General features: G+C 38.4%; 1 pseudogene; it reads right to left on the bottom strand.

The window, feature by feature from the left end:
• Positions 1-207: 207 nt before the first annotated feature.
• Positions 208-9,714, bottom strand: LOC149217003 (ABC transporter A family member 2-like; annotated as a pseudogene).
• Between the last annotated feature and the right edge of the window lie 16,510 nt (positions 9,715-26,224).

Genomic DNA, 26,224 nt, shown 5'->3' with positions numbered 1-26,224 from the left:
AAACCATGTTAAACATATTTGAACCATTAGTATTGGGATTATTGGAAAACAACAACTAATCTATTATAAAGAGAAACAACAAAGAAACGTGATAATCAAGCATACAAGGTGTCTCAGAAAGAACCTACAGATCTACAAATACAACCATTTTATGTCATCTTGCTCAGATCCTGTTTACCACATTCTAACACTCCTCACTATTAGGATTAATGGAAGAAGCGAACTAAGCTGTTATAGAGAGGCAGCAAAGAAGCAAGATAAACAAGCATGTGGACAAATAAGAGAACAAAAAAAACTATATGTCTGCATTGTCACAGAGTGATGGACACTTTCATGACCATTTTCCTTCTTTACTCACAATTAAAAATAAAACACACCTGAAAAGAATGACAGACCTGAATTGAGGTTCCAGAACGTAAGTTCAGTGTAGTAAAGCTTCCATCAGCAGCTGCAGTCTCGACTTCTGCTTGCCTTGCAATGTTTAAAAAAACCTCCTCCAAAGTTGCAAGACTCAGTTGAATGTCTGTAATCCCTAGCTCTTCTTCTCTATCTTGCAGTTCTGCAAAGAAATCCTAAAATAGAAGGCACACTTCTTGGTCTCTTGTCAATTTCAAAATACCTACTAGACTATTTCATCATTTGCATTAACAGAAGATTGCGATAGTTATTCAAAAATTTTCATGGTCTGGAATTGAATGTTTGTGGATTCAGCCTATGCTTTGACTAAACAAAAGTAGCTTGAACCGGAAAGAGTAGAGGGAAAAGGAACAGTAGAAGTGTATACCGTCAACTGTTCCTCTTTTTCACGAGGAATGATAAATGTTATGTAGGCTTTGTTCTCTTCCTTTGGTTCTACATTCAGACGCTGCCAAGTAACATAGACCAAATATTTATTGGATTAGAGACAGAAGTTTTGTTAACCATTGTTTCAAGGAGGAGCAGATTACAGAATGTTTGTATTTACCTCTCTAAAGAAATGTTTCACTGGGTCACTCGGGTGTCTATTGTCTTCTCTTTGCAAGGAATTGCTCGCATTTTGCAATAAACTATCTCTTCTTGTTTCTTTTTGCACAGTGACATTTACAACAAACCCAGTTCCAAACCGGGATTTCAACCGAACTGAAGTGCCAATGCATCGTAGCTTCCCTCGGGCCATGATGGCTATTCTGTCACTCAGTATATCAACTTCTTCCATTGAATGAGTTGTCAAGACAATGGCCCGATCCTTCTTCGTATGCTCAATGATGTCCCATACATATCTTCGTGTAACAGGGTCCATGCCAGTAGTCTGTAGAGATATATATCAATCAATCAGAATAGAAGGATAGGCATCTAAATGTACAAGAGGAAACTAGTATCTAAGAAGATTGCTAATTTACAACAGAGGAAAGAAATTGCAAATTTCCTGGATTTGCAAAAAGGAGAAGTCTAAGAAGAAAGCATAAACAGGGTGGAATGATTGAAAATACAGGTTCATCCAAGAAAACCAGTTTAGGATCTCCTATGAGGGCTATTGCCACACTAAGGCGATGCTTCATTCCTCTGCTGTAGCTGCCAGCACGAATATGAGTTGATTCTGATAGCTTTACTTGTGATAACAAGTTTTCTGCATCCTGCAAGATAATAACCAAACTTCGTTCATCATGTGAATGGCAATTTTGTAAAAAAAATAAGTCTTGAAGACAGTCACAAGCAATCAATTGCAATAATAAGAAATGGAAAACTACAATTTCTGAGAAAACCAAAGCCAATAAGAACATACAGATTTAATGGCAGATCTTGGTATGCCTTTGATGCTAGCAAATAGATATAAGTGTTCTCGAGCTGATAGAGCATTCCACAGAATATCAAACTGCAGACTAAATGAAAATTAGAATACTTCATATTGTAGTGACAATGCACAAATAGATGAAGATCTATATAAAATACACAAGATATTCAAGCATAACTGCATCCCAATTATTTGAATGTTGGTAAGATAGGATTGTACCTGAGGATAGACTCCCATTATACTTTGAATGTTTTACTTTCCACTTGTGCTTTTAAAACACTGCCCATAGATCAGTGTTGTGATTGATTTACGAATACAAAACAAGACTCAGATGACTGTTTAACCCATTCACTCCATTAAGTAAAACTCAAAAGCGAGGATGGGGGAATATGATATTAAACTTTTAGACCGGATATTGAATCCAATGTTCAATACTCTTATTGTTGTATAAGAAATAGAAGAGTCATTATGCATCAAGAAGTTATTAAGAATTCTCAAAGCAAGATCGCAGACCATTCTAATGATAAATTATGATCCTTGCCATATCTTTCACAAGATACATTCAATCAAATTTGTTTTGTAATCCAGGATGATATATGGAAAAGTAAAGCTAAGTGAAAAGCATCTGGTTATAGAAAATTACCGTCACCGGCTGTTACTGGTGTAATTCCGGTAAGGCAGTTGATTGTGGTTGTTTTCCCAGCTCCATTGGGTCCAAGGAGACAAAATAGCTTATCTTTCTCAATGTTTATCCACAAGCCCTAAAATTTGGTTATAAATCAAAAGGAAGAAAAAATAAATCTAATCAGAATGAGCATAAGTATTTTTTCATCAATCTTCAGTTGTATTCTGCTCTTTCATGTAAAAAAGTTGAGAATGAATCATAAGATATCCAATGCCATTCTTATGTGTTAATATACCTTTACAGCATGATGAGGAGCCGTTTTTCTGCATTTGCAGCAACCAACCATATTTCTTATACCAGGGAATGTCTTGATGAGGCCACGAACTTGGACAACCACATTTGGACTCCTCGTATCCTCAGTTACTTGCTGTCTGACTAATGATTCCTCTGCGGCAACATCTTCATCATCAGGACTACTTTCAGGTAACGGTGGAACAGATCCTGTACAGGTACAACAACCACCGCCTGCAGAAATCAAATCTTCTTAGTGAAGCACATTGATGGGTGTTATTTTTTTCAGAAACTACAATCACATCAGTGAAAAGAGAACAACGATGAGCAAATTAATTAAATTTCCTGATTACCTTCTTCTCGATCGCTGGCTTTTCCAGTCCAATATGATATCTTCAAAAAGTAAAACCAGGACATTTTAACACCATTCACATCTGGGAGTGCAATAAAAGAACTGATAGCCAATATTGACAAAACAAGAGACATAGATGATATAAAATCAGGGAGGGCTTTGCTATGGATGGAACAATACATGACCAACTTATTCCAGTGTACTTCAGCCCTGGTTAACTGGAGAGCTATACTTTATTTCCTACTTTACCTTCAGCTTGAAAAAAAAATGCAAATTAATCAATATAAAACCCTGAATTTGTTAAAGGCGATACTTGTAATTGTTACCTTTCTCAACCTTATGTCACGATTGAAGAGGAAATGATACCATCAGCAATGAAGAATGACCAATATAGAGATGCAGTGGCATCTATATGACAACCAGGCAGATTACCTCTGCAAGTACTCACCCCTAACGCGGTGGAAGAATGGCGAAATGTGAGGAGGACTTAGGGTAATGCGATGAATTAGGGTTGCAAATGTAGCTGCACCGTAGATCACCAGGGAACAAATCGATGTCGTTGAACATTTACCAAGGTACCCTGACGTGTCACATGGGCGCCCTGCCTCATCACGTGATGAGGATGTTGTGGAAGACTGGGTAAGCTACAGGTGGTCTATTAAGCCTGTAAATAAAACAAGAGTGCCAAACTTAACAACATATGACAATCGAACTTAACAACATATGACAATCGAGGAGGGTGGGCCTAGACATATATGCCATGAGACATAAACATTAAGGCTCCTAGCAAGATTCTGATGTATAAAGATAATTCTAACTAAATAAATAAAGGATCACAATGGCAATTGGAAAGCTTGGGATCCTTGAGACCTTTCCATACGAGTCAGACAATCTCCATCGACAAGCTCTGCAGTAGATGCAACGTATCCTTACAACCTGTCAACCAGCTCAAGGCCTGCTTGCCCTGAGGGATTACTTTACCAAACTAAATTAATCAATATAAAACCCTGAATTTGTTAAAGGCGATACTTGTAATTGTTACCTTTCTCAACCATATGTTGCGATTGAAGAGGAAATGATACCATCACCAATGAAGAATGACCAATATAGAGATGTAGTGGTGTCTATATGACGACCAGGTAGATTACCTCTGCAAGTACTCACCCCTAACGTGGTGGAAGAATGGCGAAATGTGAGGAGGACTTAGGGTAATGCGATGAATTAGGGTTGCAAATGTAGCTGCACCGTAGATCACCAGGGAAAAAATCGATGTCGTTGAACATTTACCAAGGTACCCTGACGTGTCACATGGGCGCCCTGCCTCATCACGTGACGAGGATGTTGTGGAAGAATGGGTAAGCTACAGGTGGTCTATTAATCCTGTAAATAAAACAAGAGTGCCAAACTTAACAACATATGACAATCGAACTTAACAACATATGAGAATCGAGGAGGGTGGGCCTGGACATATATGCCATGAGACATAAGCATTAAGGCTCCGAGCAAGATTCTGATGTATAAATATAATTCTAACTAAATAAATAAAGGATCACAATGGCAATTGGAAAGCTTGGGATGCTTGAGACCTTTCCATACGAGTCGGACAATCTCCATCGACAGGCTCTGTAGTAGATGCAACGTATCCTTACAACTTGTTAACCAGCTCAAGGCCTGCTTGCTCTGAGGGATTACTTTACCAAACTAAGGGCCCTTATTTCTCATTGAGCTGCGCAGAACTGAATTCAATAGCCAGGATCTCCTGGACTTACAGTTAAGCGATTGCACAATTTGGAAAGATTCGCATTCATGATTTCTGCTGAATTTCGTTGAGAGCATGTAGTTGAAAAGATATCCTAGAATTTTATAAAAGAAGAAAATTTCTAAAGAAAGTGCATTCAATCTACGAAAATATTTCCACATGCATTTTTGACAAATGTCATTGAATAAGGTTATAAGTTTTATTTCCTATCATTCGTCCCATAGCCATATCTGTTCATGGCTCCACCTCTCTTCACGTCCCAACATCGAAGCAGCAACCAGGTCCAAGTCCAGGTCAGTTTCATTTCATCTCCCAACCCGGGTTTTCTCCCTAAGGTCTAAGCGCGTCCCAAGTAAGCATGATTTCAGGCAATGTCAAAGCCCGTCCTGCCCTGCTATCTATCTTTTGAATGCCCTTGCCTCTAAGTTTCAGTAATATGGGTACGTCCTTCCATCCTTCCAAGATCAGGGGTATGGCTGGAGCCTGAGTTGGTGTTGATGTGCTAGAGTAGCGAAACTACAAGTGAAGGGGCGCTATCCGGAACCCTTAAGGCAGTGAGGCGAGAGGGCTTTTGAGTTGGAGCAAGCGGTGAGCAATCCGACAATGTAGGAGAGGGGAACCAGGTCCCCTGAGGCGGTGATGTTCCTCTGAGAGGCAAGTTGGGTGTGCGGCTCTCTATGGTTATTTACTAGCTCAACGAGTTCAGTTCCTAGGCAGTGAAAGTCATCTCTTCTCTGTAGCCACCAAGGATTCTCTCTACCCAAACAACGAAGGCTACCAGTGGAACCCTGTGAAACCTCAACGGGGCAGAAAGGGCATTCTAAGCTACGTTCAGTGGCTGGTTTCCTCTTCCTAAGGTTGTTTAGGGCAGCACGTCACCCTAATTCCGCCCTGAGACTGTTTGGGACTGCGGACGAGCACCTGTCCACTTCTGTGGTAGCGAATACTTATTTTGGGTTCACACAGGCCAGTTGAGACTAGCTCTTGGCTTTACCAGCTAGCAACTAATACCCCTTCTTTGGGGTGGTGGGCACTATTGATGGATGACCTATCGGCGGACTTATTGGCAGCAATGCTGTCTGTCCCCCGCTGGTGGTGGGAATGGGAATCAACTGCTTGGAGGTTCAACTGGTTAAACAGAAGAAACTAAGGTGACTGTACTTGGCGCTGGTTCAAGGTAAACAACTAGTGATGCTGCTGGTTCTTTCACAGGTGCTGCTTTGTGCTAGTGATGCTGCTGGTTCTTTCACAGGTGCTGCTTTGTGCTCTACTGCTACTAGATATGCAGCTAAGTCCACTGGGTAAGCTACTGATGATGCCTTTGCTCCTGCTTGCTTTTATGCTTATGGGTATAGAACTGCTCGTGCTAATACCCGACCAAAATAGAGGACGGATAGAGTTTTCATACTTGCCTGAGTTTGAATGCTTGCTTGCTGGCGGGCTTTATGCAGGCGGGCAGGCTGGTTAGCTTGCTTGTTACCTTGCTTGTTACCTTGCTGGGAAGGTGGAGGGATAGGGAGCCTGAGCTGGCCGAGGAGCTGGATCGGGAGCTTGAGCTTGGGAGCTGGTTAGCTGGGGAGCTGGAGCTTGGAAGGAGCTGGAGCTGGCTCCCGGTGCAGAGCCATTCACACAGATGGCAGCATAGGCGACAGATGAAGCAGTAGAAGCAGCAACACTCACATGCAATAGATGTGCGGTGAAATCACCATGTGGGTAGCCAGGTGTAGCCAGGAACCTGCGAATGCTTATATGTTCATATATTTTCATATATACCAGCGTATTCCTGAGAGCTGAGATAACATTTAATTTCCTCACATAATGCTAACTATTAGTTGGATTTACAAGTGTGAAAATATCACACAAACAAAAATAACCTATTGTTTTAGCTTCGGTCCAGATGCGGTCCTCGGGAAGAGGCCAAATAACACGATAAACTAATATGTTTGTAAGAACTTTGTTTATCACTAATAAGCCCGAAGTAAAAACTGCTCAAATAATGCTATCTCCTTCGTTATCGATTACTATAGTCCATGCCTGAGGGCAAGGACTAATAATGATGCAAGGTCCTTCCTTCACCCACCTCCTCGGTCCCAACTCTCCACTCATGTAGCCTCCCTACCATGAATTGAATGTATGACCTTTCATATATTTAATCCATGAGACATATGTGAGCCCCCTTTTTATTTTTAATTTTTCAATTTATTTTTTATACAAAATTTATGTTCATATTTTAATATGCTATGTTTATTAAAAAGTAAAAAGAAATAACATGCTTAGAACAATTGGTAAACAAATTTCAATTAGCTTCAAAAATCTAACTTGAGAAGGCGTTATTTCGGGATGTACTACACTAAATCAGATTTATGAGGGTTCGTTGGAAAGGTAATTTAGAGGAAAACAACCTAGTAGTATTTAGATAGGAGGAATGACTTGTTATAGAGTTTTAGTGAACCCAAACTATAACATGTTATTCCTCGTATCTAAAAACTATCCTCACCTATATGGATTCATTATTTAACAACCTAGTAGTAGTTACTCAAAAAAATATGGCAATTCCTCAAAAAATTATCAAAAGATCCAGTTGTGATTAGGTAACCAATTCAATTTTTTGAGTAAGCTTTTTGGAGAAATTTCATTTTTTGTGATGTTTTTACTATTGGTAATTCATTTTGAGATTTCTCTTTTTCCTAAGATAACAAATTAAAGAGCCATCAAGAGTTTAAATTTATATTTCATTGATAAATTAATTTGAATTTTTATTTTCGAAGGTTTTGGAATTTGGGTTTTATTTCCAAATTAGATATGCTTTTAATCATATTTTTTTAATTTGTTTGCATGCTTGGTTATTTATATCATCATCCGGAGTTTTATAGGAATGTGATTGAAGCAACAAAGAAATAAAATGATTTTCCGAGTTCTCAAATTTGATCTCAAAAAATTTATTTAATTATCATTGAGATAGATTCATTTTTGGATTAGATTTATAAACATTGTAAATATGATTATGAGTTTGAGCTATAGGTTCCTTTTTTTTGCAAAAAATTGTTTTTTTCACTACTATACGAGACTTATTTTATAGAAAATTGGCTACATTTTAGGCTAGTGAAAGGAAAACTCTTTGTTGTAACCCGTTGACGGTGCTAGACCCGCCAACATTCAAAGGGATGTCCCGTTAACAATTCCCATTTAGATGTCAGACTGTGTTGAGGAGGAGTCCTAGCAGTGGGTGGTAATGTAGTGCATTGACCATGGTAGCGCGGAGAGATACATATGATAACTTTGGTCGAAAGAAAGTCTGTGACCATGCAGCGATTCAAGGGAGATGCATGGGAGTTCTAACACATGAAGGGGAAAAGGAAGTGTGTCCCTTAGAAGACTATAATAGTATGCAACCTGAGAAGATCACACGAGCAGAATGAAATCACAAGCTGCAATGCGGAATAGTCCACAAAACAAAGTGACGGGTTAATCCAACAACACCTCTTCAACTAAATTCATGCAATTGCATATAAAATAGTTCATAAGAAAATGCATAAATTAAACAACATACATTACTAAAGTAAACATAATAGTTGAACTACAATAACAACATATGCAAGAAAACATGATGGCTCAGTTATATTATTATAAGTCAACGTTCCATCCATACATACACCATTGACGACAACTAGCCCCAATAGTGGAACATTACAGTCAAGAACACTCACTCCTCCAAAGAAGTATACTCGCTCCCAAAAGTTGTGTATATGAGTTATGAGGTTCTATTTATAACAAAGGGTGGGGTGACCCTTCACATTCCCTTTTGAATATTTGACTACCCTCATGAATATTCAAATTCTTTAGAAATAAATCATTACATTACATAGTTATTGTTCACATTCCACTAATGATACTTGGAACTTCACTTACAACATATTTGCAAATAATATACATCTTCCACATTTACCCATGTGAGACAAAATAGGTTAGAGACAATGCAACAAGAAAAAACACTATGACTTAGAAGTTTGGGGAAAGACCAACTCGGAAACCTCCACTTGATGCTTCTTGTGATGTATTGATGCCAAGCTTGGTACTACGTGATGATGTCCCAAAACTGCATGATGGCGTCTTTTTCATACCGACTCTTGCCTCCATAGCTTCCAAGTATATGATCTTGGAACTTGTGTCCAACTCATCCTAAAGCATGTTCAGCATGGTGTTGACTACGATGGCACCACTAATGTACCTATGCATGTTTTTTGAGCTCATCTCCAAGTCATCATTAGTGGCCCCTTGCCTTAGCTTCTCCATGTACTTGTCGATCTCTAGCTGGACTTGGTTCTTTTTCTTAGCTTTGGTGAGGGAACCGATCGAGGGGATCTAGTGTGTTCTCACCATGACATCGAAACTCTTGTACAACCATGCATATGAATCATGTATGCTGCTAACGGGCAGGTTGAGTTGCTCGTAGTTCTGGATCAACATTTGAACCTATGCTTTGTCAAGCTTTGCTTGTGGCTCCATCATCTTTGGAAAGTGAAGCGGGACCCCTTTATAACGTAATGTCCACTCTTGCACATGGTGGTGGTAGCATGTATGTTCTTAAGAGTTTTAACAAACTTATTGCTCCAGTGCTGCAAGCCATGCACAAAGACAACTTCTTTATGCATGATGACAAATTCATCATATATTTTTCGCATGGTGATCTCAAGTGTTGATCCTATAGTTAGTATCACTTTCCCCATCTCTACCAATGCGGAAACTCCACAATGCTCTCAAGATTGTTCCGCCTCTTACCTGGCTACTTGTAAGAACTTTGTCAGTTGTTCATTTTCAACCAACAAGTACTTGACATTGGAGCTTCTTGCTCCAGCATAGGCTAATGTGGATTCTTCAAGAGCAGTTGGATGCTTCCTGGTGTCTGGCACTGTCATCCTTTCCTTTATGAATGTAGGTGATGTGTGAAAATCTGAAAAGTGCTTCCTTCATGTCTATACAATTTGCTTCTGCAACTCATGAGATGAAATATTGTACGCATCCATGATAGTATCATCATCAAGGAGGAAAATGTCTCCTTGTTTTCTCAGGACTAGTTCTAACATTGGAGGTGGCGGAGACTGAGAGGTGACCTCGGGTGTTCTAGACATGAGATTAGTGTCTTCATTCTATGGCTCTTGATCTAACTCCATGTCTATCTACTCAATCAACTACTCAATCTACTGAGCCATTTCCCATTCCTGCATTTTTTCACTGTCTAAGTTAGTTTCTGGTTATTCTTCCTCCTCAAGCTATATGGGCATTATTTGATCTATCATTGTGCCTTACCTTTATTCTTCCTCCTATTTCAACTTTTCTTCTCTTTATCTTCTTCTCAGCTCTTGTTCCTCCCTCAACTTATTCTCCATCTCCTGCAACTTCAGTTTTGCTACCTGTATACTCTGCTCTTCTCTTTGTCCACTCTGTTGCGGCGTCCTCTGCTTCCTTTTTCTTCTACTACCAAAGCTTCCTACATGAAGATTGAGTACACTTTTACTCTGCAACTCTGTTCTCCCTTTATTATGTTAGAAACTTCCTCTTTCCATGATCTTGTACTGGATTATTTCCTTCTACTACTATTGCTAGACATGCCACCATGTTATTGTTGACTCCTTTTCTATGGATAGTTGAGTGTCTGCATATATTGGAAAGATGACTGCCACTTGCTCAAACGCTCCCCCAGTATTGCTTCCAGTGTCCTTTTCTGGAGCACCTCTCTTTGGTGCCATGGTATAATTAGTGCTGAAGAGAAGTGTTTCACAAGTGTGGTACATGTGGGACAGAAAGGACACTTATGGAAAGAAAAAATTAGATTTTACAAATCTAGTTTCACAACATGATCAAGCAGAAATCAGGGCATCTAATGAGAGAGAGTTTGTAATTTTGACCAATAGGGGTGACTAAATGATTATAGGAACAACACACTACGTAGTCCTAGCAGTTAGTGTAGAAGCTTGATAACTGGAAATGTGTAATGCGTAGCTCAGTCTACGGAAAGCTTGGGAGAGACCACACATTGCGCAGTCTTAGTGACCAGGATGGGAGACTAGATCCTGGAACTACACAGTGCACAGTTGGAGCCAAGACAGGACAACCTCTATGCAATTATAGAAGCCAAGGCAAAGGTCTTGATTTTCCAGATTATGCAGTGCATGCAAATGAAAGTGAGATCCTGGCAAGCAGAGCCCAAATCTACCCCAAGGGGAGTGTGAAATCAACCATATAAGAAGGATGGTGTGATATTGAGTGTAGATATGATTGAATGATGATGGATGCAAGTAAAATAGGTGTAGGGATCAATCAAATAGAAGGAGATTGGATAATGTGGAGAAAGTCACCACAACGGTGACTGTTGGTCACCAAAATTGTTCTACTTTTAACCTCATTTTCACCCTATTACGCCATCCAAGCCCTATGTTTTACCCATGGAACCTAACCCTTACACCTATTCTTGTACTGCTTCATGATTTTGGACATTGTAGGTTATATGAACTTAATTATTATCTAAAAAAGGTTAAAATGATTTATTTTGTCTTTGCAACTTATATATTTTCTTCCTTGAGGAGGCACGATAGAGTGGAAGTATTAACCATTATAGAAGATGGTGGGTGTCGGAACATTCTTGTAGCAAACACCATTCCTGTACTCATGGGAAAACTAGTAGCGTTATCATAGTTCACCGCCAAATATTATTCCAGTCAGCAATCCATGCACATTCCTTGTCGAAGATCAATTTCACTCTAGAGGATGGAGGGGCTCAAATCACTCTCACTATTCCTATCTTGCACATATTCAATCATGTCCTACTACATATACACCTCATCCCATGTCACAACCATCTTTACCATCCTTACCTCAGTAATGTCAATCAATGCCATCGTTACCTTTACCACCACCCTTTTGACCACCCCAACTACCTACTTAGTGGGTACCGAATCCTAATAATAAGGCAGTACAATTGATTCATTCAATTGGACCGATCCCTTCTTCCATCTACCAGACCTTTCCGGTTGGGATCCATGAGATTCAATTGAGATCGAGAAGGGTAATAAAACCAGAAAAACAAAAATAGTCCATATTGATTATCGAGGAGAAAAATGAGGAGAGAACTCCTGATCATTCCAAAGATGATACCATTCAACCCATTACCACACATTCAGAGTTACCATGTTCTTCAAAACAACCTCCCTATCCAGAGAGGCTAGTTATGGAGAAAAATGACCCCATTCACGAGTGTAGCATGGCTTCCGAGCTTAGGAATCTTTGCATAAAGGTCCCTTTTTCTTCAGGCTATTAAAGAGATCCCCATATCTACAAAAATCATTAGGGAACTCTATCTTAAGAAGCCATGAAGGAAAAGAGTAGAATCTCATACCATTCAATTTGTTGGAAGAGCAGCCGAGTTGATGACAGGATGTGTAGAAATGGAGAAATATATTGATCCTAGAAACCTGGTTGTTTCTGTCCAGATAGGTGATATCCTTGTCCTGAATGTGTTAATAGACCCAGGGGTGTCCATTAATGTTATGACCAGGAAAACCATGGATCAACTTGGGTTTACCCATATTTTCCCTACCCTTATGTGCTTGAATTCATAGACAGATCTAAAATGAATCCAGAAGGTGTGTTGGATGATGTGGTTGTTTCAATTGATTCTTTGGAATACCCCGTAGATTTTATTGTGCTTCAACCAAAAAATCCTATTGGTGGACATCCCTCGATTCTGGGATGACCATGTTTTGCCATAGCCGATTCTAATATCGGATGCCACTGTGGTGATATGTATATTTCCCATGGAGATGCTAGGAAGAAAGTCACCTTGTATCCACTTACTAGATCTATTCAGTAGCTCCGAGATACCTTATGGCTAGACTATGACAGTAGTGATTAGGAGAATTGATCTCTTTATTTGATCCATCGTCATACCGAGTCAAACCAGGAAGGGGAGATATGAGACCTCTTGAATAACTAGATATAATGCCAAATTTTGACATGCTTTGTAAAATCTTTAGTCTAGATTTTCAAGAAAGTTACAGTTCTCAACCTTCTTCATCACACACTCTAGCAACACCTCCCTGCACTCTCGAGCCTGAGACTACTCTTGTTGAGATTAGTCCTGGAAAATCCTTACACATCAGCTCAGACCTGGATCCATCCCAACAAGAGAAGCTTGTTAGTTTGTTGCAAGATCATCTTGATGCCTTTGCATGGAGTTATGAGGACATGAAAGACATACCTACTAAAACCTACACTCATCATATTTACATTTAGGAGGGAGCCCGACCTGTTCAACAACCTCAAAGGAACATGAATCCTATGCTAAGAGAGGTTGTGAAAGAAGAATTACAAAAACTCCTAGATGCTAATTTCATTTATACTGTATCTGATAGCCAATGGATCTCTCCATTGGTGATAGTCCTGAAAAAATATGGGAGATGGTGAATTTGTATTGATTACAGAGAGTTGAATAAAGCCACTCTCAAGGACTATTTTCTCCTTCCTTTTATCGATCAGGTGCTAGATACCCTTTCCAATAAAAAGTACTTTTCATTCTTAGATGGCTTTAGTGGATATAACCAAATCCAAATTTCACTCGAGGATCAAGACAAAACCACATTCACATGCCCATGGGGAACATTTGCCTACCGAGTGCTTCCCTTTGGGCTGTGTAATGTCCCAGCTAACTTTCGAAGGGCAGTTTTTTGCTAACCTCGAGTGTGTAGAATTTTACATGGATGATTTTTCAGTATTTGGTGATTCGTTCCAAGAAGCCCTAAAAAATTTAGAAAAAGTTCTTTTTCATTGCCAAGAAGCTCACCTTGCTTTGAGTGATAAAAAATGTAGATTAATGTGCAAAGCTAGAGTGTTTTTTGGTCATTTGATTTCTGACAAAGGTATCCAAGTAGACCTAGCTAAAATAGAAGTTATTTTGTGTCTTCCTGCACCCAAAACATAAAGGGAAGTGAGAGGATTCCTAGGCCATGTTGGCTATTACTGAAGATTCATTGAGAACACTTATAGGATAGCAAATCCCCTTTTCCAATTGTTAGCTAAGAATAGTGAGTTCTCTTGGTCCACAGCTTCCCAACACTCCTTTGAAACATTAAAGGAAAATTTAATACATACACCATTTTTGAGAGGATGTAATTGGTCCCTTCCATTCCATATTTCCTTTGATGCTTTAGATACTTCCATTGGCATAGATTTAGGACATGAAGACAACCCACATTCCTATGTTATTTACTTCATCATTAAGAACTTATCACCTACCGAGCTACACTACATAGTAACTGAGAAGGAGTTTTTAGCTTTGATTTTTGCTATAAATAAATTCAGACACTATATTACAGGATACAAAGTATTTGTACATACTGATCATTCCGCTATAAAATACGTAATGAATAAACCATTGACTAGTGGTAGAGTGACTAGGTGGTTACTTTTATTACAGGAATTCAATGTTACTATTATTGATAGACAAGAAAAATATAATGTTTTAGTTGATTATCTTTCTAGATTAAAGACTGTTAGTGAAGTAATTCATGTTTATGGTGATTTCCATAATGAACATCTTTTTGCTATGTCAACAAAATCCCCATGGTTTTCCGACATAGCCAATTATTTAGTCACAGGAAATACACCACCTCACTTATCTACTCGTGAAAAACAGAATATCATCCAAAAAAGTGCTTCATATTCCTGGATCCAAGGGGACCTCTTTTACACTGGACCAGATCTTATCATTCGTAGATGTGTAAGAGAGGAAGAAGTGTTTGACATTATGAAATTTTCCCATGATGAACCTTGTGGGGGCCATTTCGCTGACAAGAGAACTGCATATAAGATCTTATGAGCTAACTGTTTTTGGCCTTCCTTGTTTAAGGATGCCAAACAATACATCAAGCGATGTGATAGCTGTTAGTGAATGGGCCAGCCTGTACAAGCCAATGAAATTCCTTTATGTCCTTAGGTTATGATTAAGCCCTTTGAAAAATGGGCTATTGATTTTGTAGGGCCAATAAATCCAACATCTTTAAATAAAAAACATATTTTGGTTTGTACAGATTTTGTTACAAAATGGGTAGAGGCTAAAGTTGTTTCTTTCGCTACTAAAAAAGTTGTTGAATTTTTTTTACTGAATTTTTCATTAGATTTGGTGTTCCTAGAGAGATTGTTACTGATAATGGACCTCAGTTTATTTCTAATCTAGTTCGAGGTATTATGGATCAATATAAAATTCGATACAGGAAATCTACATCATACCACCTGCAAGCAAATGGCCAGGTGGAATCTACTAACAAAGTGATTGAAGCTATCCTTACCAAAGCCATAAATTTGCATAGAAAGGATTGGGCAAACAGGTTACCTGAAACCTTATGGATTATCAAACCACCTGGAGGAATAGTACGGGGCATACACAATATGACTTCGTATACGGGAAACAAGTCCTTTTGCTGATCAAGTTCTAGATAAAAACTTTCCAAATTGTAGTCCGATTGGGGCTAGACCTCTCAAAAGAACAACAACAACGTCTATTGCAGTTAAATGAGTTGGATGACTTTAGAAGAGATGGTGTTCAACATAATGTGTCAGTACAACAATAGCGCAGGAAGTGGAAGAAGAAGATGCAGTTCTAACCAGGTGATTGGGTACTCCTCTATGAGTCTAGATTTAAACATTTTAAAGGAAAATTCCATACATATTGGATGGGGCCTTATGAAGCGATTAATTTTTTTGAAAATGGAGCTGTAGAAATCAAAACTATTGATGGGAAAGAATTAGTATTGCTTGTGAACGGGAATAGACTTAAAGTATATTTTCAGCCCCTCACAAAGGAAGATTTTATGCAGCAAGTACAACAACAGTCTGAACTAAGGATGGTAGGTGGCCATGCCAACCTATTGCAAGTCTGATTTTTCGTTTTCTAGTAAATAAAAGAAAAAAAAATAAAAAATAAAAAATATTTTGCTTATGGTTGTGAAAATCTATTTGCTAACATGATCACAGAAGGATCAACCTGAAAACTAGCATGCTAGTAGGAGGATCAATCTCTAATAAAATGGGAATGTCGCTTGAACTTCATAAATGTTAACTGTCACCGAGAAGAGGTAGGTTTTTGTGAAATTTTTGGTGTAGGAGAATGATTAGTAGAACCAAGCCCTTATCCAAGTTCAAGACAGTCGACATGGAAAATCTTGTCCAAGAAACACTCAATTCCCACTGCAGTTATTTTTGTTTGGCACTATTTGGCAGAATTAGAGGTGAAACTCTACCTTTCTTCTTATTCCTCTTTCATAATTTTCCTCTAAAAAATATTCTCTTTGTCCTATTGAGTTTAACCATCCCTTTCTTCAAAAAGAAAATTTTCCCTATCTGATTTCGTTTCTCCCTCTGTTTTCCCTAGAAATTTTTCCCTATCCCTTTTCCTTATGTCCCTCTTGGTTGGTCTCACTCTTGGATTCCCTGATGATTTCCTTCCCATTCTAAAATAAAAATATCCCTGTCTCGCTTCTCTCTTCCTTCATGAGTTTGATTGCAGGATTTGATGAGCCATCAAAGAATTTATGAATAAAGATCAAGAAGAGCACGATAACACTAGGAACTGGCAAATAAAACTCCTCTAAAATTTTGCAAATCTTTTAGATCCAACTTGTATATTATATTTTTGTAAGAGACCTTTTTAAGTAAGCTGCAACACTTTTGAGTGCAGGAACGAGTATTTCAGTGCAGGAACCATAATATTCCTTGGTACAGGAATATGCGCTGTAGTGCACTCCTAAGTGTAGGAACATGTATTTCAATATAGGAACAACGATATTCCTTTGTACAAGAACACGTATTTTAGTGCAGAAACCGCTCGACTCCTTGGTATAGGAATATGCATTCCAGTACAGGAATGCATGCTCCTAGTGTAGGAATTCATGCTCAGCACCGAGAAGATGGTCCAGGAACAGGGATTATGTGCAGCACATGAACCTTGTCACGAGCACAAAATGGATGCATCACTTTGAAATATGACATGAAATCAGAAGTTGTATATTTGATTAGACTTTTATTTCATCATTTATTAAATAGGAATGACATTTTTAAAGTACAAAGGAATTATAGATATTAAAACTTATCTTAATTTAAAGGCTATATATACCCCATGCAAACTCATGATGTGATCGGGATATGTGTGAAACCTCTCCATAATTAATGTTAACCACTGTAAATTATTAATGATTGAGATGATACCGTATAATACCTTGTTTTTTTTTATTTCAATCCTCCCTATAATCGTCACCCTTACCATTCATCATTGCTCCACTTTCCTCAGAATCATGGTCATATCTACAACCTTTTCAAGACTGAATTTTTCATTAATAAAGGCATGACCTTTGAGATCGCTGATATAGCAGCATGTAGTGAATTTGGTAATTGTGAATTCCCCAAGACATATCTTAGATTTATTTTTTTGGATTGGCGCTCTTCAGAATTGCAGGAAACTAGTGTAGTTTTTGAGTCATTATGGCATATGTTCGTATAGGGCCATGGTCTGTGAAGGATATGGATCGAACAATTGAGTACAAGGAGAGTCTACCCTTGTTGTAGAAGTGAGGATTCCTCCCCTTTCTACTTAAATTTGATGGGTATGACTTGACTGTCACACTTGAATTTGCTCGCACCTTTGATTGAAACACTGCCATAGTCGGGTCCCTAGAATGTCAAGTCACTGAATAGGCCAGCTCCCGAGCTATGGGGCTAGTGGCTACAGGAGAAAAATGGTTCAAGAAGGGGGAAATTGATAATGAGCTCGGCAACAATTTTTATTGATGAGAAACAAAAGATAGATTGGAAAATTGGTTTGCAGAGGAAAGACATGAAGGAAAAGTGGTAGCACCTATTGTCTATTTTGCAGAAATTCCTCACTTGCGAAGGGATGTATTCACTTACCTTCTTGTACCACATCTGCCTACTACTTCACTTTGAATCAGGTAAGTTAATCAAATTCCATATTTTTTTCTCAAGAATCTGGAGAAAATATCAAGAAGTGTCCTGAAGAGTCAAGAACATCAAATAGGGTTTAAACTATGCCACTATGGTCTAATTGCAATTTTAATTAAGAGAGAATTAGAAGAAAAGGGGATGACATGGAAGGATTTTTTGGAAGAATTTCAAAGAGAAGGCATGGTGGAGAAATCAAAGAAAAATGACAAGGCTATTAAGAACAAGTTTGGCCAAAAGAAGAAGTTACCAATCCCGAAGACTGGTAAAGCTCCAAAGACCAAGGTCAAGAAGCCCCAGTCCAAGAAGTCGGCATGTAAGGAGGAGTAGAAACCTATAATTGAAAGACCTAGCCGTTCAATGAGATTGACCATGAACTCTTTGAGAAAACGATGTGCCCCTTAAAAAGGAGATGCTACTATATCAGACTCCCTGATAAACATTGATTATTCAGAGGAATGTACCCCCTCTATAGACTCTCATCCAGATAACCCCCCATCTAATTCACCAGTTGAAAAAATCTCTCTCCTAGCAAGAATCGCAACTCATTCAGTTTTCAGTACAAAATATGTGGAGGAATAAGACAAAATTCCTTTGGAAACTGTGATTAAGAAAGTAAAGAAAAGGAAATTGTCTGAAGTACATGATGCAAGCGCAAGAAAGAAGCTGACGACAGACTAGACTGAGGGTACTATTCCTCAGAGTTTGGAAACACATTGTGAGACAACCCTTGATGACATTGGTACTTGTCATAAATCAGTTGCTGAAGGAGTTGCAACACAGGAAGAAGCCAAGGAGGAAAACCTGCTTTTTATATGCATAGTCAAATTGAAGAATTGAAACAATTGAAACAACAAATTTTTGGGATCGAAATATTAAATCAGACTATGGAGGACAAGAACATGATGATGCAAGGCAGGAATGCTGAGTTGATGAAAGAGGTATGGGAAAGGAAACATCAGGAAAATATATGGAAGTTTCAAGCATCTAAGTGCTACATTTACCTTGGGAATGTAATGAAATGACTCAAGAAGGCCAGCAATGGAAAGGCCAAGACAATGAAGAGAGGGATTAGCATTCAAATTCAAGACTAAGGGGAGTCTTCCATGTTACTTTTTGCAGAAGGTAAGGTTTTGTGAGGACACACAACAAGATGGGGATGGGAGGATGTTGGTCACCAAAATTGTTCTACTTTTAACCTCAATTTCACCCTATTATGCCATCCAAGCCCTCTGTTTTACCCATGGAACCTAACCCTTGCACCTATTCTTATACTCCTTCACGAATTTTGACATTGTGGGTTATATGAACTTAATTATTATCTATAAAAGGTTAAAATGGTTTATTTTGTCTTTGTAACTTATATATTTTCTTCAATAAGGAGGAACGATAGAGTGGAAGTATTGGTGCAGGAACATTCTTGTACCAAACATTATTCATGTACTCATGGGATAGATGGAAGCGTTATCATAGTTCACCGCCAAAGATTATTCTAGTCATCAATCCATGTGAATTCCTTGTCGAAGATCAGTTACACTCTAGATTAGGCTCGGAGCATTGAGGAAAACACATAGTACGGAGGCTGGGGTTTCAACCAGTTTTAGCCTCTGTTAATAGTCAAGAGCCTCAAGTTGTAGTATTGTTAATTTATGTTAATGGACATGAGCCAAGCGATGTATATTTAATAGGGTTTCTAGGTTAGAACAGGGGCGATACTTTGTAGAATTTTTTCTTGCACTGTAATTTTGTGTCGTCATAATTCTGGGTTGGATCTAGTAATCCACGATGTATGTTTACAACTGTTGAATTAATACAAGGGGCTATGCTAGTTGATTTCTTCCTATATCAATATTTTATGTGATGAGTTATCTGAGTATTTGATTTTCCAGCTCTCGTAAGAAGGGAAACAAGTTTCTTAGCTAGGGACCAACCAACCTATCTCATTCTCCCTTTATCTATAAGGTGTGTTATGTATATATTTTTTATGTAGGTTCAGAACAAGAAGTATTTCATTTTATTAATATAACATATATATTTTGTCTTCATGAATTGCGTGCTACTCGGATCTCAGGTTTGATAGTGTAGGTCTGTTCATCTATTTAAGATTATTGTCATATTTCTTTCCTTTGATGTATTTCATGAACTCCTTTCTGCAAAGGTTTGTTTCAAGTGTGTTTTAATCCTGCAAAGTGTGAGTTGTTTCAGCAAGAGTGTTTATTCCTACAAGGCTATCCATTTTCTTTACACAAGTGAATTTCATTTCTGAGTACAAGTTTGAAAGTATTCTTGGCAAGCAAGTTTGAATTAGGCTTGATTGATTAGTTATATTTCCCTGAGGCTGAATGAAACCTTGTTCACCTTGCGAGGATATTTAATTATGTCTAGCTGAGTTGAGGACTAGAATCCATTATGGGACCCTTTGAGCTAAAACCTCCATTTGAGAAAGGCATAGATCTAGTTTCTATGGTGATAATCATCTAAGAGATAAGGGATTCTTTGATTCTTAGATTAGATGTTCATGCTTACATGAATAAGCTTTCTGTTGCAAAAGAGATTTTCTTTTATTCCTGAAAAATTTTGTTTTTAAATGAATAATAGAGGAGTCTCATGATTTTGTGTGATTTATTCTCTACTCTAATTTACCGTGAAATCAACTCATAGTTAACACCCTTTACATTTTAGGCAAGTGGTTTGGAAGCTTGGTACAAGAATACTAGATCTCTAGTACAGTAATATCTGTCTCGGTACAGGAATAGTGTACACTGGTATAGGAACCCAGAATCCTAGTATTAAGTAAGGTTACTCATTGCAGGAACCAAATAGACTTAGGGTATTGGAACTTCATTTTAGTATAGGAATATTGTTCCAGTACAGGAACTCTGCTCGAGTGTAGGAATGTTGTTGCGGTGCAGGAATGTAGATTCAGTCAAGGAAGGAAAATTTGTAATAGAGACAAATGTACCTAAAAGTTTGAATTTTTTTTTTGTTTCATAACTGCACTGATGCTTGGTATCAGATGTTTTCTTTCCTTTCTACCATTGACAAAGATTGCTTATGCTGATTTAAATTCCCTTCATTAAGCTTTTTCAAGTATTTCCTTTTGAATAATTCTACACTAGAACTCTCACGCTATTATTTTATTTTCATTCTTTTTTATTCTGCAAGTGTAGTTAGAAGAGATAGAAGTGGATTTGGTGAAATTTCATACCATCAGTCTTGGCATTTCCTGTGTTACGCCTCTAATCATATGTAGCCCTGGGTTGACAAGGTGTTTGTTGAATTACATCTCCAACACCCAAAAATGACCACTAGTGCAAAAACAGGGTAATGCATGCGACACTTGGGAAAGGCAATGAAAATTTTGAAAAAATACTTCTACAAGCTAAAACAAGTTAAAAATCAAGGAGTTTCTCAACAAAAGAAGTGAAACAACAACCTCACAATCTAAACAAGCGAGAAGTGATAGAATAGGTGGGAAAAGACGATAAAAGTAAAAATCATGCAGAAATGTGACAACGATGCTCTAAAGGTTCCTTGATCTCCTCAAGCATGCTAGAGCATGATGATTGACAATACAAATGAGCTCTAAAGGAATCTATTACATCAAATTAAGAAAAATTATAATTCATGATGCAATGCTTGAGATCAAGGACAAAAGCGACACCTAGCGTAAACTTCTAAAGATAACATTGTGCCACCTTCGAAAAATAATAATAGATCCCTACTTCCTTGGGATGATTTTTACTTTTACAAGAAAATCTACAATGCATTTCCTAAAGAGATTGCACAATTCTGGAAAGGAATGTGCAACCCTCTGGCTTATGGACTGAGCAAATTCTTAGCAAAAATATTTCTACGTAATTTCTGGGCTAAGTGACTTTGGGCTACCTCTCATTCTCTACGTAGTTTCCCAACTGAAGTTTGGTTTTCAACTGGCTCTGAATACTTCTGGAGCTAAAGGCTCACTGCTGACTGGAACTGTGTAATTCCTTACAGCAAGGATGGTTTCCCTCAAGGATTGTGTGATTCATGATGACAAGCCCGAAACTAGATTGAAAATAAGTCAAGAGATCGACTTGTGGGTTAGACAGTAAAGAAAGTAAGAAAAACACAAGCCAACATGCAAAAGAGTAAGCTTAAAGAAAGCACAAGTACTTGGGTCAGTGCATGATGAGGTGTTATGCTTGAGGAGGGAGGCTCCAAAATGAAGCATAGGAAAAATTTTGGAGGGTGGTTGTAGTTTCTACAACATTGGTGACACACGGGTAGAACTCCAGCTCTCTGTATGGACCTTGTCTCATGTAAAATGAGTCTAACTCTTATGGAAGTATTGTTAAATTCTTGGATCCTCATGGTTTCTTCACCAAATCAAGTTAAAGATGTAGTCCCCACCATTCTCTTTATTAGAAACACATATACGAAGCCAAGTCAACTGAGTTTTTTTTATTGGGGATGAGGGGTATATTGATGCACAAGAAATATAGATTGTCAGAGTTTTAGTTTCATCTCTGGTGTTGATCCGCTACCAGTAGGCCTGGACAGTACCTCAACAAAGTCACTTCACGAACACAAGCATTTCTCCGCTGCCAGCGAGGCTGGACAATACCTCGGTTGAGTTTCTTTCTCCACTTCCCTATGTAGGATGCCTTTCTCTTCTTTCACCTTTGTTTTATTTTTTATTTTTTTCAGTTATCAAAGAACTATGCATAGACACTTATTTATTTCATGAGATGGAAGAGGGATCCCGACATATTGAGACCAGAAGTGGTTGTCCCTTCAGAGAAGTATGTTTATATACCTCTGACATAATTTTTAAGGTTACCCCCCCACATAACTCTACTTGACTGAGTTGAAAATGGTTAACCGAATATAGAAAACCGCTTAGAGTAGGCGGTACTAGTTAAAAGTGCAAGCATTTTGATTTCACTAATAACTCACTTTGAAAGGAATGCATTTTCCATCAGGGTATCATCAACTAAAATCAATGAAAGATGTTCCCAAAGAGAGGGAATAGATAGATAACCAAATGTTTATAGTTGTACAAGTCCTCTTGTATTTAACCCTGCTTGTCTCAAGAAGCCAAACACAATTTCATGGGGAAACTAATCCCAGGGGTGCGAAAATCAAACAAACAAGTAAAGAAAAGAAGCAAGACAGAAAAAATAAATGAAAAAGAAAATAAAAAATAGGAAAGAAAACACTACTACTCCTAAGCTAAGCAGAGCATGGACCAACTCACGTGAAGTGATATTTTGAATGCAACCATCGACACATTGGTTGACCCATGTGAATGATGGTGTGGCTGACAAGAAATATATTCAAGAAAACCAATAAACAGGAAAGATAAAGTGATGAAGACCAAAATGTTCAAACCTTGAACGTGTTTACAAAAAATAAATGATTGAAAGCACATGAAAGGAATCCTGTAGGAATATTATGGTGTTGTGTCACATTGTGTGTGAAAGACAAGCATCTACACTCTTTCAAAAATGAAAAATGAGCAAACATGAAACAAGAAGAAAATTTTCGTTTGGCAACAGTTCTCGCTACATATGATTCCTACAATGCAAGAGTGATAGGATTTTGTGATTCAGGTGGAGGAGGCCAAACATGTATATCAAATTGATTTTCAATGTGAACAAGAGAGTGATGAGGAGCCTAGGGTGATTCAACAGATTCCTAACCAGAAGTGGAATTAACCTAAAGACTATGAGAACCTGACGTAACCATCAGCTTGGGCTGAAGTGCCTTGAAAGCTTGAGGGGTTTCCACTTCATCAACAGGTAGATCATCAAAGACTAGTGGCTTAGAAATATCAACAATAGGTGAATCAAAATTGTGATCAACTGAATGAGTAAAGAGATCACAACAACCATGATCAGAAAATTCAAGATGGACATTGAAATCCTCTGATAAATCATACTAAGGGGTTGATGAGAAAGAAAAGTTTTCACCCTCTAAATTTCTAGAAATGAAAGATGAGAGAGTAGGTATATTTGGGAAGAAATATTTGTCCCCTCCATAATTAAATGATAGAATGACATTCTTTGTGTTATGTGAATGATCAGAAGTGGAAACATCCATGGATAAACTTTCACAAGAAAAATTAGAAATGGAAAACTCACAAAAGATGTTAGGATAAAGCAAACAAGTTGCGGACACAAGGAGGTCATCCTTCACCATAGGTTCTTCTTCAAATTCCTACATACTCATCAAAAATGCTAGCGTAGGTTGGCTTCTTAACACCATACCATCCATAACTTGATCCTCGTGAACATTACATGTGGAATATAGAATGGATGAACAAAAGACACCAAAATCTGGAGGATTAAAGGAACCAGTGGAAAAACGTCGAGGGGATGAGACCACCTGACAACTAGCAGGCTTGCAGTATAGATCTATGCAAAAATCTAGATCAGGTGGGGTCAGAGGAGGTCACAGTTCAATAGGTAGCTTCACAACTTCTCCCGCCTCATCCTGCGGAGCTAGAGATGTTTGATAAGAAGAGGATGGAGGGTCACTTAGGACAAAAACCTTGTATGTCTTAGATTTAGAAGCTCTAACATTGAGGTATGGTGGGAGGGGTTCAAATGATTCTAATTCATGTGGATTGTTAGATATGTGAAGAAGATACTTAAACCTTTCTGTGAGAAAGTCCCAATCAACTTCATCTTCTAGAAATTCAAAAGCGAGATGAAAAAGCATTTCCAAAATTATCCAACAGATGCATCAAGTGCTATTCGTAATTAAAAAAAATTCTATTAAGTGATGTACAATCATAATGAAAGAAAGAATGACCTACCTCTTTGATCATGTGATTGAAAGAGTGAATGAAGGTTGCAGTAATGTGAGACACCATTCCTTAATGTGCCTTTCGAATGTGTAAGTGAACAACCCATAGGAAATGTTGTCTGAGGGGACTTCATTCATGCCACAAAAATGAAAAAAAGAAACTTTGTGCATTAACAAGGCTATTCCGCCTTCACCATCATATTTAATTTGTAACAACTCATTGATAACATCCTTAGACACTTCAAAATCATGAGCATGAGAAAAAAATTTCGGAGTTGAGATTGTGATGTAACTCATGAATATTGTGCATAGAATAAAAACACACTTTGAGGGCTCAACTTGTCATCTAGACCTCCTTCTAGCACTAGAAACGTTGACGTTGTTGGACCCACCAACATTCAAGGGGATATCCCTAGTAAGAAGTCCCAACTGTAGGAATTTACAGGGTAAGTTCCACAGAAAGAATACCAAAAGGACACCGCTCACAACCAGATCTCAAATCAATACACCAGTATTTTTGACGTGGTTAAAACCCTCAGAGTGCAAGGAGGGAAACAGTCCACGACCTGTCCCAACGTGGGTACTACAGGCAATTTATTAATCAAAGAATGAAAATTTACATAAGCTTCTCTCATGCACGGATTACCCGAACAATGACCCTCCATGCGCTTTAAATAGAACTCATGGACCAATCGGGTGTCAAGCCACGGATCAAGTGTCGGTAATACCGAGGTGAGAGTGAACCGTCGGATCACTACATATCGTGACCGTCGGATTGTAAGTTACAAAATGTACAACGGTAAAGAAACACACTTTACCTAACTCTAACCTAACTCTATACTAGACCAAGTTGAACTTAACTATATCCTATGTGTCGAAATATCCTAACATCCCCCCTTAAGAACAACTTGGGATAGGATTGAAGGATTTACAAATATGACACAATAGGAGAAGGAAGGAGGCACTAGAGCCTATCCCCCCTTAGTGACAACTTCCTGAACTCCAAGCATATATCGAAGTTTAGTGAACTTCGCCTCTGTGAGAGCCTTTGTGAAGATGTCTGCAACCTGATCATCTGTTGGACAATATTGCACTTCAAGAACATGGTCATGAATGAGCTTTCTGATGAAGTGCATGTGTAGTTCAATGTGTTTGCTGCGCTGATGCTGGACTGGATCTTTGCATAGCTGAATGGCACTTTGATTATCACACCAAAGTGTGGTTGTATGCTGCTGCTCAAAGCCAAACTCTGATAGGATCTGACGAAGCCACAAGGCTTCCTTACTAGCTTCCACGGCACCACGATACTCTGCTTCTGCTGACGAAAGAGAAATGGCAGCCTGTTTCTTACAAGCCCATGTAATAGGTCCTGAACCAAGAGTGAAGACATAACCGACAGTAGACTTTCGATCATCAGGGTCACCAGCCCAATCAGAATCAGTGAAACCAACTAACAGAGGAGCTGCTTTGGCACTGTAATGAATCCCAAACTGTACTGTACCTCGAACATAACGAAGTATTCTTTTAGCTGCTTTCCAATGACTTTCACGGGGGTTCTGCATAAAACGAGCAACAAGGCCAATAGCAAAGGAAAGATCAGGACGAGTATGGGTTAAATACAAGAGTTTT

Source organism: Pinus tabuliformis, chromosome 1_1, assembly GCF_031772625.1.
Source record: "Pinus tabuliformis cultivar Carrire ecotype Pingquan chromosome 1_1, CPIR1, whole genome shotgun sequence".
In the NCBI taxonomy this organism is placed as follows: domain Eukaryota; kingdom Viridiplantae; phylum Streptophyta; class Pinopsida; order Pinales; family Pinaceae; genus Pinus; species Pinus tabuliformis.
The sequence above is the reverse complement of the archived record's forward strand: the minus strand, read 5'-3'. Positions and strand labels throughout refer to the sequence as shown.